This window comes from Sphaerodactylus townsendi, linkage group LG16 (assembly GCF_021028975.2).
Source record: "Sphaerodactylus townsendi isolate TG3544 linkage group LG16, MPM_Stown_v2.3, whole genome shotgun sequence".
Lineage (NCBI taxonomy): Eukaryota > Metazoa > Chordata > Lepidosauria > Squamata > Sphaerodactylidae > Sphaerodactylus > Sphaerodactylus townsendi.
In genome coordinates this window covers 6,372,980-6,399,762 of record NC_059440.1, presented here as the reverse complement: position 1 = coordinate 6,399,762, position 26,783 = coordinate 6,372,980, and the positions used below count along the sequence as shown (strand labels likewise).

The window sequence follows — 26,783 nt, the reverse complement described above, 5'->3', positions numbered from 1 at the left end:
GTGGGAAACAATCTGCCTATTGGAATGTAACCAGTAAAGAAATCTGAGTTTAATGTATTGTTGAAGGTTTTCATGGCTGGAACCACTACTAGAGTGTTGTGGGTTTTCCGGGTTGTATGGCCGTGTTCCAGTAGCATTTTCTCCTGACATTTCGCCTGCATCTGTGGCTGTCATCTTCAGAGGATCTGAGTTTGTTTTGCTGTTTTTGGTTTGTTGGTAGCTGTGCCCCTAGACTCTAGAGCATTAGATCTACCTTGCTTTTCTCTTTTATTTTAGTGCAAAAAATTCCACATGCTTGTGCCATACGGCATAGTTATGGTTTCTTCACAGCTTTTAAAAAAATTTCTTTTGTTGTCAATTACATTTGACTTATGGCAAACCCTGGTTGAGTTTTCAAGGTAAGAGACGTTTGGAGGTGGTTTGCCATCGCCTGCCTCTCCGGCACTGCCCTGGTATTCCTTGAAAGCCTTTCATCCAAGTACTAGCCAGGACCAGCCCTTCTTGGCTTCAGAGATGGCTGGGTATGGTGGGGGAGGGGGGTAATCAGGCTAACCTGAGGCTATTCAAGTGTAGGTGTTACCATAACGATGACAGTAAACAATCTTGCATCACAATACTTCTGTTGGGTCATCCTCACTGGCCATTTGGTCTGATTAGGACTGGTCTTGCTGTTCATTTGAGCTCATCATGGCAGGTAGGAAAGTCCTCAAAGATGGTGGCCAGGCCCGGCACAAACCCACTCCTGCCACATCCTTGGGGGGGGTGAATCACATTAATAAATCTGCTGTTGTGTAGCAGTGTGGAGGTCAAGGTGAAACCCTCCCAGCTACAAGGGGTCCAAATGGTCTTTATTTGTCAACCCGAGAGTGTTGCGCAGAGTCCCTTTGAAGGTTCACCCACCTCAATGTCCCACCCATCCATTTTTTCTTTTCCACACCATTCGGTGAAGCATCTTACAGACAGGACTTTCAAGACCACCCAGGAGGGACAAACCTCCAGCCTATCCAGGGTGGTAAAAAAACTGTCAACTGGCTTGGGAGGCTTGCACCCATTCCCCCGCCGAGAAACTGCACAATTTTAGCACCAGGCCGTCCATCCAAGTACTAGCCAGGACTGGCAGCTGACTCCGAGAGATCCAGAGGGAGATCAAGGCTAGCCTGGGGCTACTGAGAGAAGTCTGGTTTCCATAGCGATGGCAGTAAACAATCTTGCATCCTACAACACCACTGTTGGGTCATCTCCACTGGCCATTTGGTCTGGTTGGGACTTTCCATACTGTTTATTTGGGCTCGGCATCATGGCAGGTGAGGAAAGTCCTGGAAGATTTGTTGGTTCCTCTGACAATCCTGCAGAGGGGATCCCCTCTGCCTTTGGGGTGGAAGAGACAGAGGCCTAAATCCAGTATTGTCCTGTTTGTTATGCCTTGGTGCATTTTTATAGGGCCACAGGCGTGGGAAGTCTATGTTTGCCAGCTCAATCCCCATACAGTTTTGTTTTATAGCTGGTTGTTGATCCTTTCCTAGCCAATCCTTTTTTTATCAGTGGTGGGATCCAAAATTTTAGTAACAGGTTCCCATGGTGGTGGGATTCAAACAGTGGCGTAGCTAATGGGAGCTAGGCTGAGGGGCATGTGGTGGCCGTGCATTCCCAGGCCGGGGGGGCATTCCCTGGGCACTGCTGAGAGGCAAAGGTTGCTTGGGGCAGTCATCCCAGATGCAGTTAGCTTTTAAGGAGTCTCCAAACAGCTAACAAATGCCCCCCTCTTTTATTTTTGAATTGTTGCTAATAGCAAATCATCCCCTGCGGGCGAGACAGCCGAAAAGCGTTTAAAAAAATTTTAAAACCACAAGCGTCCCACAAGAATGTTATTGCGACCAGTGAGGAAGCCGGGGACTGGGGTAACCCTGTCCCTAGGCAGGAGCATGCCACTTGGTTGCGGCCTCCCAGGCCGGCTGACAGGTTTTTTGTGCCACCCTAGATAGAGTTGGAGGTGGGGCGGTGGACGCCGGCTTTACAAATACCGCCCAACCCCTTTAATCGGACCTGTGGCCCCAAACTAACATTTTATCCGAACAGGATGGACTGTTGGAGAGTCTTAGGCAGGTTGGTTCTGACCTTCCTAATACTTTGACACTGGTGCAGTTCCTCATGTTGTGGTGACCGCCCACCCTAACATTTATCCATTTTACTGATGCAGAGTCTTGGTGACCCCTTTGAAAGATGCGTTTGACCCCTAAAAGGGAGCTATTGCAGTTTGAGCCGCTGCGTTCAGGGCCTCAATATAGGTGAATCTTGTTACCAGATAGCAGGGTTAAGTGACCAAAGCAAGCCGATGAGGGTAGAATTAAAAGAAATTTTTTATTCCATCAACAAATGGGCAACTAAGGTTAGAGGGCACTAAGATAGCTACCCCGAGCTTTTACTTGTATGGGATAGAGGCAGGTTACAACAAAATGGAGGAAAAGTATACACCAAAGTACCCTCATCATCAATCAATCATTTTAGAAAGGAGGGAGATTTTCTCTTTCCCCAAAACATTTGGGGCAGGCTAAACCTTATTGGAAGATGTCAGTATTTAAGCCCTTTGACATCTCTTGTGAACTAAGACCCTGTCTCTATATCAGTATTGTTCTTTGTTTGCCCTATTTGGATAAAAGAGCTAAACATTTTATATGTTCTGAACTCTGTATCAGAGTTAGTAGATTCTAGGGCTTGAAAATTGCAGGTCACTGGAATGATTGCATTAAAGCTCTGTCTCAGAGGAAAGAAAGAAAAACTAATCGGACACCCCAGAGAAGAGACATGGACACACCCTAAATGAAAATTATCTTACCGTGTCACCACTATATGCATGCAAAATACCAGAAATTGCAACTGTGGGGCCAAAAAAAGCTAACACTTTTGGGAAATAAGGGCTAAACTCAAGAGTGCCAAGAAAACTCCATCCAGTATAAAAAGAAATCAGCAAAAAAAACACACACACATACAATTTAAAGCTAAACCTGACGTACAAATGAAAGATTAAAACCTTAAGAAGACATTTATTTTTTTGATATTGCGAATTATAACTTAGCCTTTATTCTCCTCAGTACCCATGATATTTTGCTAAAATGTTTTTTCCAAGATATATAAATTCGGATATGGGAATGCACAGGACAAGTACAAGGTGGAATGCCTCAATCCGATCTAAACTACTGCACTGATCTTTGGGGCTCTTCTTGTCCCTTCAAAGAGGTGGTTTCCAGTGGTGGGATTCAGCCGCTTAGCTGCTTCGGCAGGCTTAGGTTGTTAAAATGGTGCTTGTAACCAACCAGCCCGTTAAATTATTTGAATCCCACCACTGCCCCTTTCTCTCTCCTGCAAAGGAGGCTCCGGCGGCCCCGACCGTCTCCTTCCCTTCCTCCCCCCCACAACAAGCACCCTGCGGCAGTTGAACCGAATGGAACAGAATGTCGGGTGGGGGCCGTTGCCATGGCAGGCTCAGCTTTGTGGTGCTGTGGCCCCCTCCTCTCCGGGGAAGCTCTGTGGGCTGGGGACAGTTGGAGAAGGAGGTTTTCAAAAGGATCCAGGAGGTTTTCTTGTCCAAAGGAGGCCTGCATTAGTAACACCTACACCTGTTTGGGATGGCGGCCCAGCTGGAGCAACATGTAAAAGCAGGGATATTGCTCCCTCCCTCTTTGGCTCCGCCCTCTCCTCCCCTCCCACAACCTGAGGATCCCGGCTTTTCCAGCAGACCCGAACTCCCCTTGACCAGTTCTCCTTTAGTGAGGTGGGGGAGTGGGGACGTGGGGTCCCACAATCCCTCAGCTTCTCTCTCACTGCCTCCTCTCCTCTAGCTTTCAAGCGCCTACTTGGCAGACCCTCTTTGGTAGGCCGAGGAAAGTGACAGCACTGCATCTGTGGGGAAAGAGGCAGAGCAGCGTGACCTGCAGGTGAGGAGTACTGCCCCAGAGCCACCTGGGATGGCCAACAGGGAGGCCGGGGAACCACGGAGGGGCCCACAGCCTGACACTCCTGAGTGCTCCAGGTGCCCCACCCGAGAGCCTCTCTCTGAAGGGAGGAGAAACGCTTGCCCGGAGAACTGGGCTGCCGAGGGGCTCCAATAGCGAGGCGCCTTCCCAGCTAGGCTACTGATTTCAGTAGCTTACGCTGGCAGGCTCACTGCTCACTTTCTCAAGCGAGGAGTCCGCGAAAGGCGAGGAGGGGGGGATTGGCCTACCTCTGGCGGCTGAGTGAGCGAGGGATGTGTGTGTGGAAGCTATGGACCTTTTCGAGGGGCTGACTTTAAAGGAGGGGGGGGGAAAGGAGGCGCTCGTCTAGAGAAGGGCATTGTGGGTCCAACCTAGAACAACAGAAGGGCCAGCTGCAGACACCGCATGCCAAGGAACACCATCAGATGAGCCAGAACAGAGGATTGCCAAACAGCTGTTTCTGGGAGGAGGAGCTTTGAGCAGGAGGCTCCACCCACTCGGCCAGAGCGGGACTCTGACTCCTCCCCCTTTGCAGTGCCACCAGTTCCGGTGCACCTGTGTGGCCCCCCGGCCGACTGGGGGTGCTGGGGGACCACGGGGCTACCGCGGACCACAGGCACTGACCTTCTGTGCGGCTCCTGGCGGAGCTCCTCCCTCGGGCCGTCGAGCTGCCGGTGCTGCCCTGCAGGCCTCGTTGTGATTGGCCACCCAGCAGGCCTCGTTGTGATTGGCCACTGAAGATCCGGTCAGCTTTGCTCATTCAAAGATGTCTTTTCAGAGGCAACTGCCACTCATGTTTGTTTTATTCTCTCTCTCTCTCTCAATCCACTTCCCATTCTTTCCACCCTTCTTCTCCCTTCTGCTTCTGCTTCCTCTGTGTCTTTGGCTCCGCCTCCTGAAGGAGCCATTTTGGCTCAAGTGCAACACACTAGATCCAAACTCCAAATGGGCCCCCAGGCTCCAAAAGCAGGGCAGTCTTGCTCTAGCTGTTCAGACAATAGCAGAGAATACTTGAACTGAGGTGTGTAAGTCTTGGCACGGTTTCCTGTGGCTGCTGTAAAGCCCCCAAATGCCAACCAACCATTACAATTTCCAAATGCCAACTGGGCCCTAATGTTTTATTGGCAATGGCACTTGTACGTTTACCTATTAATCTTAGGAAATGAGAACTATTTAGAAATTACAAGTATTAGAAGAAAAAATCCAAGTACGACAACATTTTCTGTTTCCACACATTGTGAATGGCCTTGATTTGGGGGGGGGGGGGGGCAGGAAGCCCCTGGCTTCTTAACTTTTGGTGTGGGGCTGGTCTGTAACCTGGAGAGCTGAGTTTGCTTCCCCCCTTTCTCTGCCCCCCCGGCGGCCCCACAAGGTGTTTGTTGGGCAGAAGAACGTTGCTGTTTGGGGAACTCCTTAAGCGAACTGCACCCTCGTCCTTGCCTCAGCCCGTTGCCCAGGAGTGCCCAGCCACGGTGCACAGCCGCCCCATCATGCCCGCCCAGCCCCCCACTGGGGCCTCGCCACTATTTGAATCCCACCACCAGGAACCTGTTTGGATCCCACCACTGATAAAAGGATTGGCCAGGAAAGGATCAGCAACCAGCTATAAACAAAACTGAGTGAGAGTTGGGCAACATAGACTTCCCCTAATTGCCTTGTGTTCTATAAAAAAATACCGAAGGCATAATCACAAATGAGGGACAAATGCTGGATTTGTGTCTCTGTCTTCCACCCCAAAGGCAGAGGGACTCTCTGCAGGAATGTCAGAAATCCCGCAGAACCTTTCCCTGGGAGGACTTTCCTACCTGCCATGATGAGCTCAAATAAACAGTATGGAAAGTCCTAACCAGACCAAATGGCCAGTGAGGATGACCCAACGGTGGTGTTTGTGATGCAAGATTGTTTACTGCCATGCAGCTATGGAAGCTGAACTGGTAGCCCCAGGCTGGCCTACAGTCTCCTCTGATCTCTGGAGTCAAGCAGGGCAGTCCTGGCTAGTGCCCGGATGGACAATGTCAAGTGTGTGCTAAAGTTGTGCAGTTTCGGGGAATGGGTGCAAGCCTCCCACAAAGCCAGCTGACAGTTTTTTCGCCACCCTGGATAGGTTGAAGGGTTAGGCCCTCTTCCTGGGGTGGTCTTGAAAGTCCCTGTCTGTGAATAAGCTTCATCTATCAGGGGAAAGAAAATGGATGGGTGGGACATTGAGGTGTGAGGTGAACCTTCAAAGGACCCTCAGCAACACTCAACTGACAAATAGAACCGCAGTCTGGGAAACACCACCCTTGACCTCCCACACTTCACACAACAACAGATTTGGCAGCTGTGGTTTCACCCCATGATGGCCAACTCCAGGCTGGAGTCTTTGCTGCTAATATCATTTGAGGACTTTCCTACCACCATGATGACTCAAATGAACAGCAAGACCAGTCCTAATCAGACAAATGGCCAGTGAGGATGACCCAACAGAAGTGTGTGTGATGCAAGATTGTTTACTGTCATCGTTATGGTAATGCCTACACTTGAATAGCCTCAGGTTAGCCTGATTACCCCCTCCCCAACCATACCCAGCCATCTCTGAAGCCAAGCAGGGCTGGTCCTGGCTAGTACTTGGATGAAAGGCTTTCAAGGAATACCAGGGCAGTGCCGGAGAGGCAGGCGATGGCAAACCACCTCCAAACGTCTCTTACCTTGAAAACTCAACCAGGGTTTGCCATAAGTCAAATGTAATTGACAGCAAAAGAAAAATTTTAAAAGCTGTGAAGAAAACATAACTATGCCATATGGCACAATCATGTGGAATTTTTTGCACTAAAATAAAAGAGAAAAGCAAGGTAGATCTAATGCTCTAGAGTCTAGGGGCACATCATGGTATGCAGTGGCGTTCCTGCCTAGGGACATGGGGTACCTTATGTCCCCGGGCGCCCCTCATTTGGTCACGTGGGGGGGCGCCAACATTTCAGGGACGTTTGTGTTTTTTCATGTTCTGGCCTGCAGGGGGCGCATTTGTAAGGCTAGCAACACCAAAATTTCAGGGTACCATCCAGAGACTGTCCTGATGATACCACCCAAATTTGGTGATGTTTGGTTTAGGGGCAGCAAAGTTATGGACCCCCAAAGGGGGTGCCCCCAACCCCATTGTTTTCAATGGGAGCTAACCTGAGATGGGGGCTACCCATTTGAGGGACCATAACTTTGGTCCCCCTGAACATAACGTCACCAAACTTGGGTGGCATCATAAGAATAGTTAACAGATGATACCCTGAAATTTTGGTGTCACTAGCTTTAAAAATACACCCCTTCCAGGCACCCCAAGAAATGTGCCCAAGATTCTTTGTTTTGCAGGGACTTTGCTCCATTGTAGCCAATGGGGAATTTCTGAGTGTGTAGGCAGGCTGCACATTTTTTAAGACAGAGGCACCAGACTTTTAGGGTGGCTCCAGGAGGGCCTCCTGGTAATAGCATCCAGGTTTGGAGGCCTTTGCTTCTGGGGGTTCAATTTTATGGGCCCCCAAAAGGCTTATTTTGTTTCCCCGCTCCTGCACATGAAAGCCTGTGGGCTGAGTTCTCTCAGAACTCTCTCAACTCCCCCCCATTCCAGAAGCAAAGCTCACCAAGCTTGGATGCCAGTTTGCCTAGGTACGCCCCTGCTTGCACCCATTCCCCCTTGCAACTTTACACCTTTAGCACACTTGACATTGTCCATCCAAGTACTAGCCAGGACTGGCCCTGCTTGGCTCCAGAGATCAGAGGAGATCAGGCTAGCCCGGGGCTACTGAAGTCTGGGCGTTTCCATAGCGATGGCAGTAAACAATCTTGCATCACAACACCACTGTTGGGTCATCCTCACTGGCCATTTGGTCTGGTTAGGACTTTCCATACTGTTCATTTAAGCTCATCTTGGCAGGTAGGAAAGTCCTCCAAGGAAAGGCTTCAGTTGCCTTACCTTGTCCTATTTGTTTAACATGGGGATGGGATGGGACAGTTTAAAGCACAGGTGTCAAACTCGCAGCCCTGGAGGGCCGCGCGTTTGACACCTATGGTTTAAAGGATACAAGGCAAAGGTTTACGAAACCATGAAGGGCGTGAAAGGAAGTGGACAGAGAATGTTCATCCTCACCTGACAGTTGTATTTAGGATTATACAATCAAAACAAATTGATAGGCAGTTTGTTCCAGACCATTAAAGAAAGGGCTTTCGTTCATTTTCTTTCAAACCAAAACCAAACGACATTGATTTGTATCAAACATTTCAGGATGTACTTCCTATGTAGACAGAGAGCCAGTGTGGTGTAGTGGTTAGAGTTTCAAAGTAGGATCTGGGAGGTAGGGCCAGTTTCAAGATTCTCCATGGATCCAGGCTTCACCTACTCTGGACTTGTCTCTATCATGGGGGGGGGGAGGAGGAGGAGGAGGAGGAGGAGGAAGAGGAAGAGGAAGAGGAAGAGGAAGAAGAAGAAGAAGAAGAAGAAGAAGAAGAAGAAGAAGAAGAGGAGCAGCAGCTGGATTTATAGCCCCCCTTTCTCTCCTGTAGGAGACTCAAAGGGACTTACAATCTCCTTGCCCTTCCCCCCTCACAACAAACACCCTGTGAGGTAGGTAGGGCTAAGAGAGCTCCGGAAAGCTGCGACACTAGCCCAAGGTCACCCAGCTGGTGACTAAAATCTTGCAGATTGGTGATGTTTGCTAGCCAATATGAATTTTAAAAGAAGATTATACAAATTCATGGAGAAAGATATGTTAGTCATTATGGCTAAATGGAGTCTCTAGAGACAGTATACCTATAAATACAGGCATCTCTCAGAATTACTACAAAGCATACATTTGCCTTAATTATGGGAATGAGTTCTCCACTGTCATTCAAAGTTTTCGGGCAGTCGTAACCACCATTGCAAGTTTTTCACAATGTAGATATGAGGGGCCTATCTGGTGCCTGTAGCTCATGGCATGTAGTGCTGAACCCTGGACATATCCACGTGGGTTGTGGGGTCAACCTCTTCCAAATTCTTGACACCAAGTCCCTCCAAAAGCTCCATTGCCATGTGACAATAAGGACAGAAAGTTCCCCAAACACAGTCACTTTATCACAGTGGTTCCCAAGCTGGGGTACGTGTACCTCCTCCAAGGGTAGACACCGGAGCCTTTGGGGGCACATGAAAAAAATTACGTAATGGGTTTGCTAATATGGAGGTCCAGTTCTAGGGAAAAGGGGTTGCTAAGGGCTACATGAGTGGGGAAAGGTCGGGAACCACTGCTTTATCATGTTGGATTTTACTCAGAGGTGGGATCCAGCAGGTTCTCACCAGTTCCCGAGAGTGGGTTACTAATTATTTGTGTGTGCCAAGAGGGGGTTACTAATGGGGTCCGCTTTTCCATCTCCACGCCCTCGCCTCCCCGAGAGGCATCCTGCCTTTGAACGTGAAGGTTCCATATGGCAATTGCGACTAATAATGTAACTCCCTGAACTGGGTTAATCCCTTTCAGGTACCGCAATTCATGGATTCTCAGCCTTTCGTACCTTTTATCTCACCAGTCTCTATCAAAGAACCTGTGTGTTTCACCATTGCTGTGTTCAGATTTGTGAGTCGGGGCATTTTCTATAATGCGATGATGATTTAGAAATGACCTGGTGCAAAAAATTTGGGGGTCGCGGTCGTGGTGGGGGCATCCAACTCAGGTTTTGCCCAGGGCTCAAGTTTGACTAGGTACGCCTCTGCCCCCTTTGCTGAGGGGGGGGCTGGCGAGGGAACCTGTCACTAAAAATTTTGGATCCCACCACTGATTTTACTGTTCACAAAGTCCTAAGAGGCTTAAAGACAGCTTCTACTCTGGAGCTGTGGCTATGCTAAACTCCGCTGCTTCATACTGATGTGTTTGGGGCTGTGTAGGGATGGGTGGAGGAAGGGGAAAGTGAGGATGATGTGTGAGTCTGAAATGGTGTGCATCGAGGAATGCTGCTGTAAATTTCGTTGTGCGTGCACAATGACAATAAATGCTTATGCTTATGCTAAGCATGCTTCCCCCTCCCCAAACTGCAAGCTCTTGTTCAAAAGCCTTCTAGCAGAGACCTCCTCTGAATACTACATTGGTTTTTTTTGACAAACAGTGGCTAAGGGCTGTCACCTTCGTGCCCTGCTTGTGGGCTTCTCATAATCGTTTACCTGGCACCTGTCTGCAAGCAGACGTAGAGCTAGATAGACCTTTAGTCTGAACCAGAATGGGTTTTCCTAGGTCCCCACGCAGAAATGTACCCGAGAAGAAAGCAGGCATCACTGCGAAGATGGTACTCCAGGGGAAATATTGTGCTTTAACAGCCTTGTTGTTTAAAGGTTTCACACTAGCAAGGACAGCAAAATCCTTCACGTTGTCAGGACTTGCTCTTCTTTTCTCCATGTGCTTTCTGAGCCAGAGAACCAATGAATCACCGCAGACCTGCCAAGGAAGTCTACGCATTCAAAATAATTGCGCTACTGAGGGTTTCAACAACGATATAATCGCCACTACAAAGGAGATGCTTCACTTTCAACGTGCGCCCCGGGACAATTTCATCTGCTGCCTCTTTTGGGGGTATGGACCAGAAACAGCATCGTTGGGGGAAGGGGGATGCAGAGCCACGTTTCAGGGGCAAAAGGGTCCTCTTTGTAAGCGGCAATTCGTTTTATGGCTAAGCCAGGGGTAGGGAACCTGCGGCTCGAGAGCCACATGTGGCTCTTCTGCCCTTGCACTGCGGCTCCATGAGCCGAGCTACTGGCCCCATCCTTGCCCGCCCTGCAGGCAGCAGGGCGGGCGCACCAACTGCCCGCAGCCAGCTGGGCCGCGCTGCAGGCTTCCCCTCTCGCCTGCCCCATTGGAGCAGGGTGGGCGCTTTCCCAGCGGCCGGCAAGGCCGAGCCGCTGGCCCCATCCTTGCTCGCCCTGCAAGCAGCAGGGCGGACGCATCCATGCGCTTATCAGAATGAGCGGAGTTTAAGGTAAAAAAACCCAATATATACAGTGTTATCTTTATTTTAAATGTCAAAAATTATTTGCAGCTCCAAGTGTTTTCTTTTCCCATGGAAAACGTGTCCAATTGGCTCTTTGAGTGTTAAAGGTTCCCTACCCCTGGGCTAAGCAGACCCGCCTGGAAGCTGCAGCCAGATTTAGCCATTGCCTCACGGAGGTGGATTCCGCACAGCATCAATATAATGTTTTTAGGATGTCGTAAAAAGATGGGTTGTGGCATTTTGGGTTCCCACAGCATGGGAAGAATGCTAGCGTTGCCGGCCAAAATGGATCTTTTTCCCCTGCCTGCTGCAGGGAGCTCTTTCCTGCAGGAGCAGCAGTGGCATAAGAGGTTAAGAGCTCGTGTGTCTAATCTGGAGGAACCGGGTTTGATTCCCCGCTCTGCCACCTGAGCTGTGGAGGCTTCTCTGGGGGATTCAGATTAGCCTGGGCACTCCCACACACGCTAGCTGGGTGACCTTGGGCTAGTCACGGCTTCTCGGAGCTCTCTCAGCCCCACCCACCTGACAGGGTGTTTGTTGTGAGGGGGGAAGGGCCAGGAGATTGTCAGCCCCTTTGAGTCTCCTGCAGGAGAGAAAGGGGGGGATAAAAATCCAAACTCTTCTTCTTCTTCTTCTTTTCCGTTTCACAGATTCCTGGGGAATCTTCACGGAGAATCTGGCCCACCATTTTGTGCGGTGCACCGGATTCTCCGTGAAGATTCCCCCCAGGAAGGTTTCCTCTGCTTGCAGCTCGTCCATTTGCTATTTCGCTGCAAAAATTAGATAAATAAAGTTGCTAGTGCCTAGCAATCCCATGCATGTGTCGTTTTCTTTTCTTTTTTGGTTGTTTTGTTTTGAGGGGAATGTCTGCAAAGCTACAGCGACATGATTGGAGATGCTGCAAGACGCACATCCCCCTCAAAACGAACGGGAAAGGACTGGCTGATGACATTATCAGATTATATGGAGCTAGATAAATTTTCCATTATTGTGAAAGACACATATTGGAGTAAATTCCAAACTACTTGGAAAGCATATTTATTGTTTTTGGAAAAGAAAAGTTAAAATTTAACAATAAGTAAATTTGTGTTAATGCAAAATTAAGTTATATATATGTATTAAATTAAATATAAATATATATAAGTGAGATAATATAAGGAATATTATTAGAGAAGTATTATTAATTTAAAGACTCTTACTTGTTTTATATATGATTGTTTTTTTTTCTTAACTCTCCAGATTCAGCTAACTTGATGAGGAAGCTCGGTATTTGACTACTGTATTACTTGAAAAGGGAAACCTTAGTAAAATTTAAGTTTATTGAATAGTATTAGACCAAATAGATCAATGCAGATGTTAGTGAATTGGTCAAATGATACATGGAATGTTTATTTCACTAACAATTGTATTTTGTTTTTTAATATGTGTAATATAATAAACTAATAAACAAAAAAAACGGGAAAGGAAAAACGATACATGCACGGGATCACTAGGCAAAACAAACGCTATTCATCTACTTTTTACAGCAAAATCGCATGCAGATGAGGTTCAAGCATAGGAAACCTCTGTGAAGAATCCTCACGGAGAATCTGAGGCGGCAGATAAAATGGCAGGCATGAGCAGCAGAAATGAAAGTGAGAGGTTTGGGCTGGAGAAATTAAGTGTTTCCTGCCTGCCGGTTTTCGCTCAACAGGCAGGAATCGTCTTCAACCTGGTTGGGGGGGGGGGGGGCAGGAGATCTCTAGCAATATTTGAAAAACCCTGGTTGAGAGAAATGTAACAGGCTGAACTTGTTATGGACCCTCAAAGGGGGTGCCCCATCCCATTCTTTGCTAAGGAGATAGGGGCTACCCTTTTGAGGGTCCAATAACTTTGGACACCCTTAGCCAAACTGCACCAAGCTTGGGGGGTGCCATCATGACAGTCTCCAGATGATACCCTGAAATTTGGTGCTGATACATCCAAAAATGCACCTGCAGGAACATCCCAGAAATTTGCCCAAGAATCTTTGTTCTGCATTGAGTTTTCTGCATTGCTGTCAATGGGGGTTGCAGGCTGGGGGGGACACATTTCTGAAGGCACAGTCTCAAAACTTTCATGGTCTCATCAGGAGACTTCCCTAATGATACCCGCCAGGTTTGGTGCAGTTTGGTTCAGGGGGGCCAAAATTATGGACCCTCAAAACTGTAGCCCCCATCTCCTATTAGCTCCCATTGGAAACAATGGGGGATGGGGCACCCCCTTTGGGAGTCCATAACTTTGGAATCCCTGAACCAAACCTCACCAAACGTGGGGGGGTAGCATAAGGACAGTCTCCTGATTGATTACGCTGAAGAATTCAGTGCCATGCTAGCCCAGGGGTAGGGGAACCTCTGACTCTCAGATGTTCAGGAACTACAATTCCCATCAGCCTCTGTCAGCATGGCCCAGTGGCCCGTACTGGTAGGCTGATAGAGCTCTCAGACCCTGGTGGCCTCTGAGCTGGGATCCCAGCCTAAAAACTGCACCCCCTGCAGGCCAAAAATGGAAAACCACTAAAAATACCCAAGAACGAACCCAGCATTTTGATGCCCCCCACATGGTGGTGCCCTGGGCAGCTGCCCACCTTGCCCAATGGGCATTACGCCCCTGGATATCAGAACTGGATGTGAGTCGGGATGATGCTGGCAGCTCAATAGGAGAAAATAAGAGGAGAAAATAAATATTCCTTTTTTGTTTCCCGGGGCTTGGAAATAAACTGGGAAAGATGTGAAGAGGCCAGCATCCCAGCTGGTAAAGGGGGAAAGCAAGCAGGTGGCGTAACCGGAAGAGGCTTTCATGATAATTGGCTTTCCAACGAAGGTGGCGCGTTCTGAAAAGATCCGAGGCATCCTCTTTTTGGAGATTGCGGAGTTAAAGGCTGGTGTCAAACTAGTTGCCAATCTCCAGTAGGGGCCTGGAGAGCTCCCAGAATGATAACTGGTCTCCAAACTACATAGATCAGTTGCCCGAAAGAAACAGCCGCTTTGGAGAGCTGACTGTATGGCTTTATGTTCCACTGAGGTCTCTCTTATTCCCCAAGCCCCGCCCTCCGCAGGCTGCACCCCCAAATCTCCAGGCGTTCCCCAAGCCGGAATTGCAGCCCTACATCAAACGTTGGGGTCCTGTCATGTGGAAGGGCTGAGGAACTGTGCCTGAAAGCTCCTTGATTGGATTGAAAAGCTTACTGTCGTAACCACAGAGTCACCTGTGCCAGGTAGGGCCAGTTTCAAGATCCTCCGTGGATCCAGGCTTCACCTACTCTGGACTTGTCTCTATCATGGGAGAGGAGGAGGAGGAAGAAGGAGGAGTAGAATGAGGTGGAGAAGGAGGAGGAGAAAGAGGAAGAGGAGGAGAAGGAGAAGGAGGAGGAGAAGGAGGAGGAGGACGAGAAGAAGAAGGAGAGGAGAAGGAGGAGGAGGAGGAGAGGAAGAAGGAGGAGGAGGAGAAGGAGGAGGAGGAGAAGAAGGAGGAGGAGAAGGAGAGGAAGAAGAAGGAGAAAGAGGAGGAGGAGGAGGAGGAGGAGAAGGAGGAGGTGGAGAAGGAGAAGAAGGAGGAGGAGAAGGAGGAGTAGAATGAGGTGGAGAAGGAGGAGGAGGAGGAGAAGGAGAAGGAGGAGGAGGAGGAGGAGGAGGAGGAGAAGGAGGAGGAGGAGGAGGAGGAGAAGGAGAAAGAGAAGAAGGAGGAGGAGGAGGAGGAGAAGGAGAAAGAGAAGAAGGAGGAGGAGGAGAAGGAGAAGAAGGTGAAGAAGGAGTAGTAGTAGTAGTAGTTTGGATTTATACCCCACTTTACTCAACCATAAGGGGTCTCAAAGCGGCTTTCAAACTCCTTCCCTTCCTCTCCCCACAACAGACACCTTGTGAGGTAGGTGGGGATGAGAGAGTTAGAAGAAAACTGTGACTGGTCCAAGGTCACCCATCAGGCTTCATGCGGAGGAGTGGGGAGACAAATACATAAGAGTCTGCCATTTATGTGGACTCCGTTCTCCTGGAGAAAATGGATGTTTTGGCAGGTGGACTCTATGGTATTGTGCCCTACTGAGGTCCTGCCCTCCCAGTCTCCATCCCCAAATGTTCAGGTGTTTCCAAGACTGAATCAGACAACCCTACCCCCCATCCCCAACCAGTGGCCGGTGAGACCTAGGAGTCCTATTGTGTTTCTAAATCACTGGTAATAATGCTGTTTGCATGTGACACTGATTTTAACCTACTGGCCAAATCCACATTTCTAGGCCTCATGGCAGGCATTGCTTTCTCAATTCTAGCATCCCATGCCTTCACCGATGAGAGCTATTCAGCTGTTCTGCCCAAGTGCACGGAAGTAAAAGCAATTCTTTCCCCTCCATTCACTGTATTATTACTATTTTTTTTGCATCAGCTCTGAGAAGGCTATTTTTGCTAGATCATAGCGATATGGCAATTAATCCCTAGGGTTTAAAAGCAAAGCCTGAGATTTACCAATTGGTGGCCGTGCCTTTCTGCTTAGCTTTATGTTTATTTTGCTTATTTTTAGCTGCTGGGATATTCAGGCAACTCCATCGCCTCTCCCTTTGCCCTGAGATCTCTCCCCTCTCTGGCTGTTGACATAACAGCCAACGGTACTGTCTTTCTGTATTTTTGCCTCTTCTGTTCCTCTTCCTCTCCCTGCTGCATGGCATTATCCATATACCATAGTCCTAAACTTTTAAAATACTAATTCCTTCTCTCCAAAGAACTTTGCTAAGTTTGATTCCCAGCTCTGGGAATCCCAGAGTTAAGCTAAGTTTGCTAAGTTGCTAAGTTTGATTCCCAGCTCTGGTTTGATTCCCAGCTCTGCCACCTGAGTTGTGCAGGCTTATCTGGGGAATTCAGATTAGCCTGTACACTCCCACATGCGCCAGCTGGGTGACCTTGGGCTAGTCACAGCTTCTCGGAGCTCTCTCAGCCCCACCTACCTCACAGGGTGTTTGTTGTGAGGGGGGAAGGGCAAGGAGATTGTAAGCCCCTTTGAGTCTTCTGCAGGAGAGAAAGGGGGGATATGAATCCAAACTCTTCTTCTCTTCTTCTAACTTGTTCTCCCAGGAGGGCTGCAAATCTGTAGCTGAAGACTTTGGACGTCGTCCTTCACACTTCTGATTCCTAAGATTCTCTGGGGGGAATCCAGGGCAGAATGGTAAAAAAAACCCAGTAAATGTTTACAGTAGATGATGTCCACACAGTGGCTAAACTACTGAGCTGTATAAATCAGGGAGCCTCTGGTTAAAATCACGCTCTACCACGTCCCCACCAGAGAGACATAAGATGCATTGCCTGAACGTCCAGTGAAAACTGGAAGTCTCTACCAGCTGTGATTCTCTGTAGGTATAAAACTGCTACAAATCTCAGCTGTGGCACCGTGATTTTAGAACAGGATTGGGAAGATCTGTGTTCAAGATCTGAATTCTCCCACAAAGCTGAGCTTGGGCCAGTTGCTCTCTGTCAGACTAGCCTACTTTTCAGGGCTGTTACGAGGACGAGAGAGGAGAAATTTTCTGCCAGCCCCATGCTGGCACGGGCTGATGGGATTTGTAGTCCATGAACATCTGGAGAGTCACAGGCTGCTGACCCCTGGAGAGTCACATTGCTTTGACCCCTCTAACTCTCTGAATCTCTAGTCAAGTCATCCTCCGGAGTCTGAGGTTAAGAAACAGCACAAAGTCCTTCGCATCGAACAAATACTTCTAATGCAGCAGACAAGTTTGAGGGTTAGAGTACCAGTTTCATCTGATGTACAACTGTCTTGTTTGTTCATTTATTTATTCAGCTCTTACCTCACCCTTTCCCAACAAGCTCTGGGCTCAGGTTAGTGTCCATTAAAAAGTCATAACAATGAAACATATAAACACATTTCCCAACAATTACCATTTCCGACGGTTAGGGTGTTTGCCTTGTTTGGGTCCGAGTTTTGCGCAGAAATGGCTTCAATTCTGCCTTCTGCTTTTCTTGGCCTTTTAACCCCACTGTTGAGAAATCCACTTCTCTTTTGTTCTCCTTGTACATACGTGATCTCTGCTGAGTAAAGATATACTTCTGACCTCGATGGCCCAGGCTAGCCTGATTCCACCAGAACTTGGAAACTAAGCACAGGGTCAGCCCCCGTTAATATTTGGATGGGAGCCCACCAAGGCAAACCACCTCCACATCTTGTCTTGAAAACCCTATGGCAGTGGTGGCGAACCTATGGCACGGGTGCCACTCATAGCCCTTTCTGTGGGCACGCACAAACAGAGTGCCCCCCCCCCCACAACACATCTAGGCTGGCCTGGGCCGCTGGGCTCGATTATAAGCATTAAACCTAAGACCTAGTTTTGGGGAAGCAGTATAGGTAACCCTGTTAAGCACTGTTAAACCCCACTGATTTTCATGCAAAGAACTAAAGCGCGACCCTTTACCTGGGAGTACGCTTGGTTGCTGGCAATGGGGCTTGCTTCTGAGTAAACCTTCCTAGGGTCGTGATTCACCCGTTGGAAGAGTTGCATGGTTGCTTCAAAGCAAAGCCACTGACTACCACCAAGCTTACTCCTGAGTAACGCACGCCTCGGAGCCAACCGTTTTTTCTAAACTAAAACCTTAGTATTCAGGTTAAATTGCCATGTTGGCACTTTGCAATAAATAAGTGGGTTTTGAGTTGCAATTTGGGCACTCAGGCTCAAAAAGGTTCGCCATCACTGCCCTATGGGGTCACCATAAGCCAACTGTAACTTGAGGGCCCTTTCCGCTAAGGGAATACTTTGTGCATCTGCGGAAGTGAACTCTACCCCAGGAAAGACTCCGCCTCACTAAATGTGTTCGTCTAAAAATGCTGGAAGAAGGAAAGTTGGATTTATACCCCTCCTTTCTCTCCTGTAAGGAGACTAAAACGGGCTGACAATCTCCTTTCCCTCCCCCCCCACAACAAACACCCTGTGAGGTAGGTGGTGTAAAGAGAGCTCAGAAGAACTGAGACTAGCCCAAGGTCACCCAGCTGGCATGTGTGGGAGTGCACAGGCTAATCTGAATTCCCCAGATAAGCCTCCACAGCTCAAGCGGCAGAGCGGGGAATCATCAAACCCGGTTCCTCCAGATTGGAGTGCACCTGCTCTTAACCACTACGCCACTGCTGCTCTTAACCACTACGCCACTGCTGGAAGGATTTACGTCCCCGCTTTTTACAACACGAACAGGTGTACCAAAAACATCGACGGTTCCCCGGGACCTTTTCCCAAGCCTCTGAGAAGCCACGTATATTTTGGAGCTGGCCTTTTCCTCTCGGCAAGAACAGGACAGGAAGCCTGATTTGGCCCACTGGAATGTACTTGGCATAATATGGATGAGGTGAATTCTGCCAACAGCTGCAGAAGATCGCAATCCAGCAACTAGGGTCTCTGTGCCAAGGATTCTTTTCTCACACAGTTGGCGTTAGGAGGGTAACAGATCATCTGCCAGGTACATTTTTGTACGAAGCTGGTTGTACAGCGAAACTCTACCAAGCCCCTGGCTAGAGCGATTTCCTGGAGCCAAGGCAAGTCTTGTTGGCAAGGAAGATTACAAGACAACAGGCCACTGTGAAGGTATACAAGGTTCTTCAGTAACCAGGGAATGACAGCCCATGGGAGTATTGTTCAGTGTTAATTTGCTGTTGTGAGACTATTTGTTGTTTGTAGAGGGACTCTTTGGTTTATGTTTCGTGGTGTAAATTAGCACGCAGTAATAAGCCTGTGTAGATATTGTTTATGTTATACAGTATAAAAGCTGATTGATTGATTGATTGATTGAACTTATCATACAATTGTAGAAGGAGGAGGAGGAGGAGGAGGAAGAGGAAGAGGAGGAGTTTGGATTTATATCCCCCCTTTCTCTCCTGTAGGAGACTCAAATGGGCTTACAATCTCCTTGCCCTTCCCCCCCCCACAACAAACACCCTGTGAGGTGGGTGGGGCTGAGAGAACTCCGAAAAGCTGCGAGTAGCCCAAGGTCACCCAGCTGGCGTGTGTGGGAGTGCCCAGGCTAATCTGAATTCCCCAGATAAGCCTCCACAGCTCAGGCGGCAGAGCTGGGAATCAAACCCGGTTCCTCCAGATCAGAGCGCACCTGCTCTTAGCTACTATGCCACTGCTGCTCCATCCATCCATCCGTCCGTCCGTCCATCAATCCATCCATCCGTCCATCCATCCATCCATCTATCCAACCATCTACCTTCTATCGTCCGTCCATCCGTCCGTCCGTCCGTCCGTCTGTCTATCTATCTATCTATTGAACTTATCATGCAATTGTTTAAGTGTATGCATATTGAATATTGGCCATGCTGGCAGGGGCTGATGGGATTTGTAGTCCGTGAACATCTGGAGAGCCGCAGGTTGCAGACCCCTGATCTAGAAGCTGACCACTCAGAGGACTCATGAACAGTGTGTAATTTTCCCTTTTGAAATATGGGAAGGAAACCCAGAACTGTCTGTGTGTTGGGGAGGAAGTTAGCAAAAGAGAGAAAGAGAGAAATCCATTTGGAGCAATCCTTGCACAAATAAATAAAATTGACTGTACCAGCTGGAAACTCAAAAAGGGTGGGGAAATGACTATTTCATGCTGGGCAAGATCAAAGGAGAGGGAAGCATTTTGCTTATTTATTTTAATTACACCACAAAAGAAGTCAAATGGTTGTGTGCCTGGGGCCGACCTAGTTTAGTCTCATCTAAGATAAATGCCCTTATATAAATTACCTGCAATCGAGGCTGGCAAGAGACGGGAAAGAGGGAGAGATTCCAACAGCCCTGAACAAAGAGAGTCTTACTGGGGGCGGGGTGGGGGGGATACTAAGGCCTTGCTGTCAAACTGCTTGCTCTACAGTGGGGTTTCCTCATGTTTTTCTGACTACGTGCACAGAAACCCCACTGCTTGCCCCGAATCCAGCCTCCATTTTGTCCACCTCTTCTTCTAGAGCAGTGGTTCTCAACCTGGGGGTCAGGACCCCTTTGGGGGTCGAACGACCCTTTCACAGGGGTCGCCTAAGACTCTCTGCATCAGTGTTCTCCATCTGTAAAATGGATCAATGTTAGGGTTGGGGGTCACCACAACATGAGGAACTGTATTAAAGGGTTGCGGCATTAGGAAGGTTGAGAACCACTGTTCTAGATCATCATCCTTGGTTGCCATGATCCGTGGCTATTTTTTGTCATTTGAAACTTTTTTTACATTGCTTTAGTCAATGGAATGCTGAAACAATGAACAAAAATTATGGGCGAAACTATCACTATGGCAATCTGGGACGACAGCCCAGAAGAGGTGCTCCTCCGTGGGCAGGCGAAAGCAGGCAAACGTGAAGGAAGCTTCGCTCTCCCTGCGCAGGCAGGAGAAAGGTCTGACTTTTCCCACTCTTTGACAACACAAGGAAAGTGTGATCCGCAGCAAAGTGAGCACGAGAGCAGAAAAAAAAACATGTCAAAAAGTGAAAGTCTGCCCCAAATATATTGTATAATTCCTGCAGGGCAGAGTTGTAACCAGTGGTGGGATCCAGCAGGTTCTCGTCAGTTCCCAAGAGTGGGTTACTAATTATTTGTGTGTGCCGAGAGGGGGTTACTAATTGGGTCCGCTTTTTCGTTAGAAATCCCATGAGGTCCAAAAATCCTAAAGTCCTGTTGTTTCCTATGTGGCTGGTTAGCGAAGGTAGAAAACGGGATGTTTTAAAAGCATGTGTTATAAATATGGTAGGACAAAATATGGTAGGACAAAGTAGGACAAAGAGGCTTAGAGACAGCTTCTACTCTAGAGCTGTGGCTATGCTAAACTCCGCGGCTTTGTGTTGATGTGTTTGGGGCTGTGTTGGGATGGGTGGAGGAAGGGGAAAGGGAGGATGGGGTATGAGTCTGAAATTGTGTGCATTGAGGAATGCTGCTGTAAATTTCGTTGTGCATGCACAATGACAATAAAATGCTTATGCTTATGGTAAAGTTCCTTGTTTAAGGAAAGTATCCTTCTTTTGATTGCTAGAAACAAAATTAAGTATTTGAAAGTATTATTTGACAGGCAGTCAATTAGAGGAGAAGTAGTTGTTTCTGTTGGCAGTAGACGATAGGACTTGCCATAATGAGTTTAAATTATGGACAGAAAGATACCAGCTGGAAATTCGGAACTTTTTTTTTACAGTGTGAGTTTTTTACAGTAACAGAGAAATTATTAATGCCCCGCCCCCGGAATGCCCGGCCACGCCCCCGTCGTGCCCCGCCCAGCCCCATTGGCGCTACGCCACTGTTTGAATCCCACCCCCATGGGAACCTGTTACTAAAATTTTTGGATCCCACCACTGGTTGTAACCCATAATAGTCCTAGCAGTCACAATATTAAAGCTTCCTGAGACCTGAGGGTCCTGCTAGCGTTGAGCTTCAAAATGGAATTGGTTTCCCACCCACTGGTTTTAATTTCAACACTTATGTGTCAAGCCCTTGTGCATCTTTCACGGCCCCAATGAGACCAACTTTAAAGATGGAGCAAGGATTAGAACTCAGGATTTACGGTGGCATCTTGAAGGATAGCCTGATTGCTTTTGCCACACTGTCCTTGCCAACGTTCACAACGCTTTATGACAGAGCCATTACCAGATGCTTGATGGAGGCGGGACTAGATTTTATATGGGTCTAATTGGTAACAGCGTGTCTTTACACTTGCCAACCTCCAGGTCTGGCCTGGAGCCCTGGAACTACAACTCATCTCCTGCCTACACGGAACGGTTCCTCTGGAGAACACGGCTGCTCTGAAGGAAGGATTCTTTGGTGCTATTGTTGTGATTTTGCAAGCGTCTGTCACAACTCAGTCGCCAAAGGGTTAGAAGTGTTTGCATGTAAACAAGTATCTGAAGCCACCGTTTATGACCTGGTCTATTGATTAGCTATTGGTCAGTCAGATATCCATTGCTTACATGTTAGTGAGCGCGTACATCTGAAGTTATAACGTTAACTCTTGTTTCTTTGTTTGAGCAGACCAGAGGGGAGACATGAGGTAGACGCCATCGTGTGAGACAGCAGACAGGTAGCCAGATATAACCAAACATACACGTGTAATAGGAAGGAAAGGATTTCTTGTTTTATCTCCATGTAACCCTCCTTTATGGTTAGTAAACTCATTTATAAAAAGCAACTGAGAATCTGTCTCTTCTGTTCTACTCTGCAAATATATATTCACATACACACACTCACATACACACACATATACATACATACATATACATACATACATATACATATACACATATATTCATACATATACATACATTTGCCTACATACATATACATACATGCATACATACATATACATACATACATATACATGCATACATATACATACATACATACATGCATACATATACATACATACATATATATACATACATACACACACACATACATGCATACATACATATACATATACACATATATTCATACATATACATACATGCATACATACATATACATACATACATATACATACATATACATACACACACATATTCATACATATACATACATACACATACATGCATATACATACATATACATACATACACATACATGCATATACATACATATACATACATACATATACATACATACACACACGCATACATACATATACATACATATACATATATATATATATTCATACATATACATACATTTGCCTACATACATATACATACGTACGTACATGCATATACATACATACATATACGTGTGCATACATATACATCACCTTTATACATGCATACATATACATACATTACCTTACATGCATTACGTATACTATTACACACACACACATACATGCATACATACATATACATATACACATATATTCATACATATACATACATGCATACATACATATACATGCATACATATACATACATGCATACATACACATGCATACATACATATGCATACATATGCATACATATACATACATGCATACATGCATACATATACATACACATACATACACATACATACACATACATACATGCATATACATACATGCATATACATACATGCATATACATGCATACATACATATGCATACATACATATACATACATATACATATACATATATACACACATGTATGTATGTATGTATTAATATGTATCAGCAATATGTAATAATGTTAATAACTTATGTATCATCTAATGTATATACCACTAACAAGGTATACCCTGCTGGTATTCCTTCCCAGCCTCCCAAGGCTGCACCCCCAAATCTCCAGGAACGTCTCAGCCCTGACTTGGTAACTCTCAGAGGCCCAACGTATTGTCGAAGGCTTTCACGACCGGATTCAACTGGTTCTGGTGGGTTTTCCGGGCTGTGTGGCCGTGGTCTGGTGGATTTTGTTCCTTTTGCCTGCATCTGTGGCCGGCATCTTCAGAGGTGTATCACAGAGAAAAGTCTGTTTCACACCTCTGAAGGGATGCGAATGAAATGGAGCGGAAGGAAATGGCGTTACGGATGGATCGAGCCACCCTGTGGAAAACCTGAATCAGAGGCCCCTTCTGCACTTGCAGAATAAGGCACTTTCAATCCACTTTCAATGCACTTTGCAGCTAGATTTTACTGTGCGAAATAGCAGAATCCACTTGCAAACAATTGTGAAAGTGGATTGAAAGTGCCTTATTCTGCATGTGCGGAAGGGGCTGACCTTGTGCTCCTTGACTCCCTTGGAAACCCCCCCCCCCCCCGCCCGTGAGTGTTGCCCAAGTGTAAAGCTGGCTAGATAGCTTTCATGCATCACATCTCAACTTGGCAGCAGGATCTGGCATCAAAAAGCCGGCAGGCAAATTCCTCTTTGTCCTGTCATTCGCTTCAAACGCTCTTAAGAGAGTTCGCTGAAGCAGGAACAACAGCAACAAAAAAAAAAGAAAAAGAAAAAAAAGGCAAGTTTAATATTTAATTAGGTGGTGTTCTTTTTTAATCCAGTCTGCTTTTTGCATGGTAGAAAATCTGACGCGGTGGTTGTACTAAAAGCAGATCAGAGAGAGATATTTATACTTCCTGATGTGTTGAGTCAGAAGGATTTCAGGTTCGCACACAGCCGCTTTGACAAGCGCGCCGGAGAGAGTACTTTTGTCTATCGTGCAAAAATGCAGGAGTGTTAAGTTTTGACAAAACCTCCCCCCCCCCTTCTTAAAACGGCTGTTTGTGCACTAGCTAGATCTGAGGTTGATGGAGGACTCATGCCTTTGATCCAGTCCCGTGGGTAAAGCATTCCTGCTTTGAGGCTGGTACAGACTCATTACGTGGAGCCCCCCCCCCCACCGACCCACCCATTTAACTCCACATGTGCAGTCAGTCACGAAAGAAAAAGGTTATTGCCGACTTTGCAGTACATTTAAATTATAATAGGGTGTGTGGGGTGTGTTTGTGTTGATTTAATTGTATGAGGGCCTTTTTGGCCACGGCCATAGTAGTATTTTAAACTTATTCGCCGCCATCATCAGTAACGTTAACGTTTGTGAAAATTAAGATGTCTAATTCTCTAGTGTTGTTGTTGAATTGTATATGGTACATTTTCATTGTATATTTTCATTATGTATGTTAGCTGCTCTGATCCTGGCTGTTGATTGGGATGGGGCAGAATAAACTGAAGGTTGGGGAATACTTTGAAATTTTAGCAATGGAGACTAAGAAGGGTGGAATTTGGGGAGGGGAGGGTTCTTAGCCAGTAGTGGGATCCAAAAATTTTAGTAACAGGTTCCCGTGGTGGTGGGATTCAAACTGTGGCATAGCGCCAATGGGGCTAAAAGTCGCGGGGCAGCGCGCATGGAGTCGCGTGGTCAGCGGGCATTCTGGGGGGCGAGGCATTCCCACTGGGTGGGGACTGCGCCGGGTCGCTTGGCCGGGAGCGAGATGCGCAATACAGGCGCCGGGCTTCCTGCCACGCACACCGGATTGCCACCTCTCATAGACTGCTTCAAGTTCTGTGCGCTACTGCTGAGAGGAGGGGCGTAACTAAGGCAAAAATCGCATGGCAAAATCCCCAATTAGTAACCCCCTCTCGGCACACACAAATAATTAGGAACCTGCTCTCGGGAACCTGTGAGAACCTGCTGGATCCCACCTCTGTTCTTAGCACAGTATAATTTGCCTTCTCTGGCTGCCATCTCCTCCAAGCGAATTGATCTGTGTGGTCTGGAGGTCATTTGTAATTCTGAGAACTCTCCAGGGAGGTTGGCAACCCTATAAAACAGGCTATTGATCGTGTCTTTGGATTTGCAGCTTGGAGGGGTTTCCCCCCACCCCCATCCTGGTCGTCTCTGCCCAGCCCCCCAGACCTGTGAATGGGGAACGCAATTGAAGGGGGTAGCCAAAGGAGAAGCTATCTTTGCTCTGATTGGCCGGCAGTAACCAAAGCCAGGATTGGGTGCTTGTAGCATAAAAGACACAGTCTGGCAAACTGAACGAATGGCATATGTTATAGAGGAGCAGCAGTGGCGTATGGGTTAAGAACAGGTGCATTCTAACCTGGAGGAACTGGGTTTGATTCCCCGCTCTGCCGCTTGAGCCGTGGAGGCTTATCTGGGGAATTCAGATTATCCTGTGCACTCCCACACACGCCAGCTGGGTGACCTTGGGCTAGTCACAGTTCTTCTGAGCTCTCTCAGCCCCGCCTACCTCACAAGGTGTTTGTTGTGAGGGGGGAAGGGAAAGGAGTTTGTCAGCCCCTTTGAGTCCTCTTACAGGAGAGAAAGGGGGGATATAAATCCAACTCTCCTTCTCCTTCTCCTTCTTCTTCTCCTTCTTCTCCTTCTTCTTCTTCTTCTTCTTCTTCTTCTTCTTCTTCTTCTTCTTCAAAACCATACACTGAGTAAAGGTAGCTGAATATTAGGAGCCGAGCTTACCGCAGTCCCCATTTTCGACCACTGTTCCTCTCATTTTTGTCTTTTCCAGGTTCTACTTCCCCCCTCAGGCTCTTTAGAAGTTAAATTTCACACAGAGGCAGCAGGTGAATCGTGCCTCTAGTGCACGTGAACAGAAATGATGTGCATTAATACTATTGTACCATGCGGTCTACAGCCTATTTTGCTGCTGAGCTGTGTGTTTGCCCGTTACCAAGAAACGAACCTACGAACATTCGCCAAGGCAATGAACCCTGGCCATTTCAGAGGAGGTGAGCTGAGACTCTTTCCCGCCCTTCCTTCCTCTCCAATCAGATACTGTCAGGGACTGCACCTAGTTGATTGAGATGCATTCCTAGCTCAATGTAGTTGTTATAACATATGTGGCCGGTGCAGAGGCGGGATCCAGCAGGTTCTCACCAGTTCCCGAGAGTGGGTTACTAATTATTTGTGTGTGCCAAGAGCGGGTTACTAATTGGGTCTGCTTTTTCCGTTAGAAATCCCATTAGGCCAAAAATCATAAAGTCCGGTTGTTTCCTATGTGGCTGGTTAGCCAAGGTAGAAAACGGGATAATTCTCCCTGTTGGGCTGTTTTAAAAACATGTTTTAGACATATGGTAAAGTTCCTTGTTTAAGGAAAGTATCCTTCTTTTGATTTCTAGAAACAAAATTCAGTATTTGAAAGTATTAAGTATTTGACAGGCAGTCAATTAGAGTAGAAGTAGTTGTTTCTGTTGGTAGTGGACGATAGGACTTGCTACATTGAGTTTAAATTATGAACAGAAAGATATCAGCTGGAAATTAGGAACTTTTTTTTACAGTAAGAGTTTTTTACAGTAACAGAGAAATTATTAATGCTCCGCCCCTGGAATGCCCAGCCACACCCCCGTCGTGCCTGCCCAGCCCCATTGGCGCTACGCCACTGTTTGAATCCCACCACCATGG

General features: G+C 47.3%; 1 long non-coding RNA gene across 1 annotated transcript; it reads right to left on the bottom strand.

Moving 5' to 3' along the window:
• Positions 1–25,018, bottom strand: LOC125446027. The gene is made up of 3 exons (XR_007246354.1): positions 24,861–25,018; positions 17,516–17,521; positions 1–12 (listed from the first exon to the last, which is right to left on the bottom strand). It is a non-coding gene; the product is annotated as an uncharacterized LOC125446027 (long non-coding RNA).
• Positions 25,019–26,783: the final 1,765 nt, after the last annotated feature.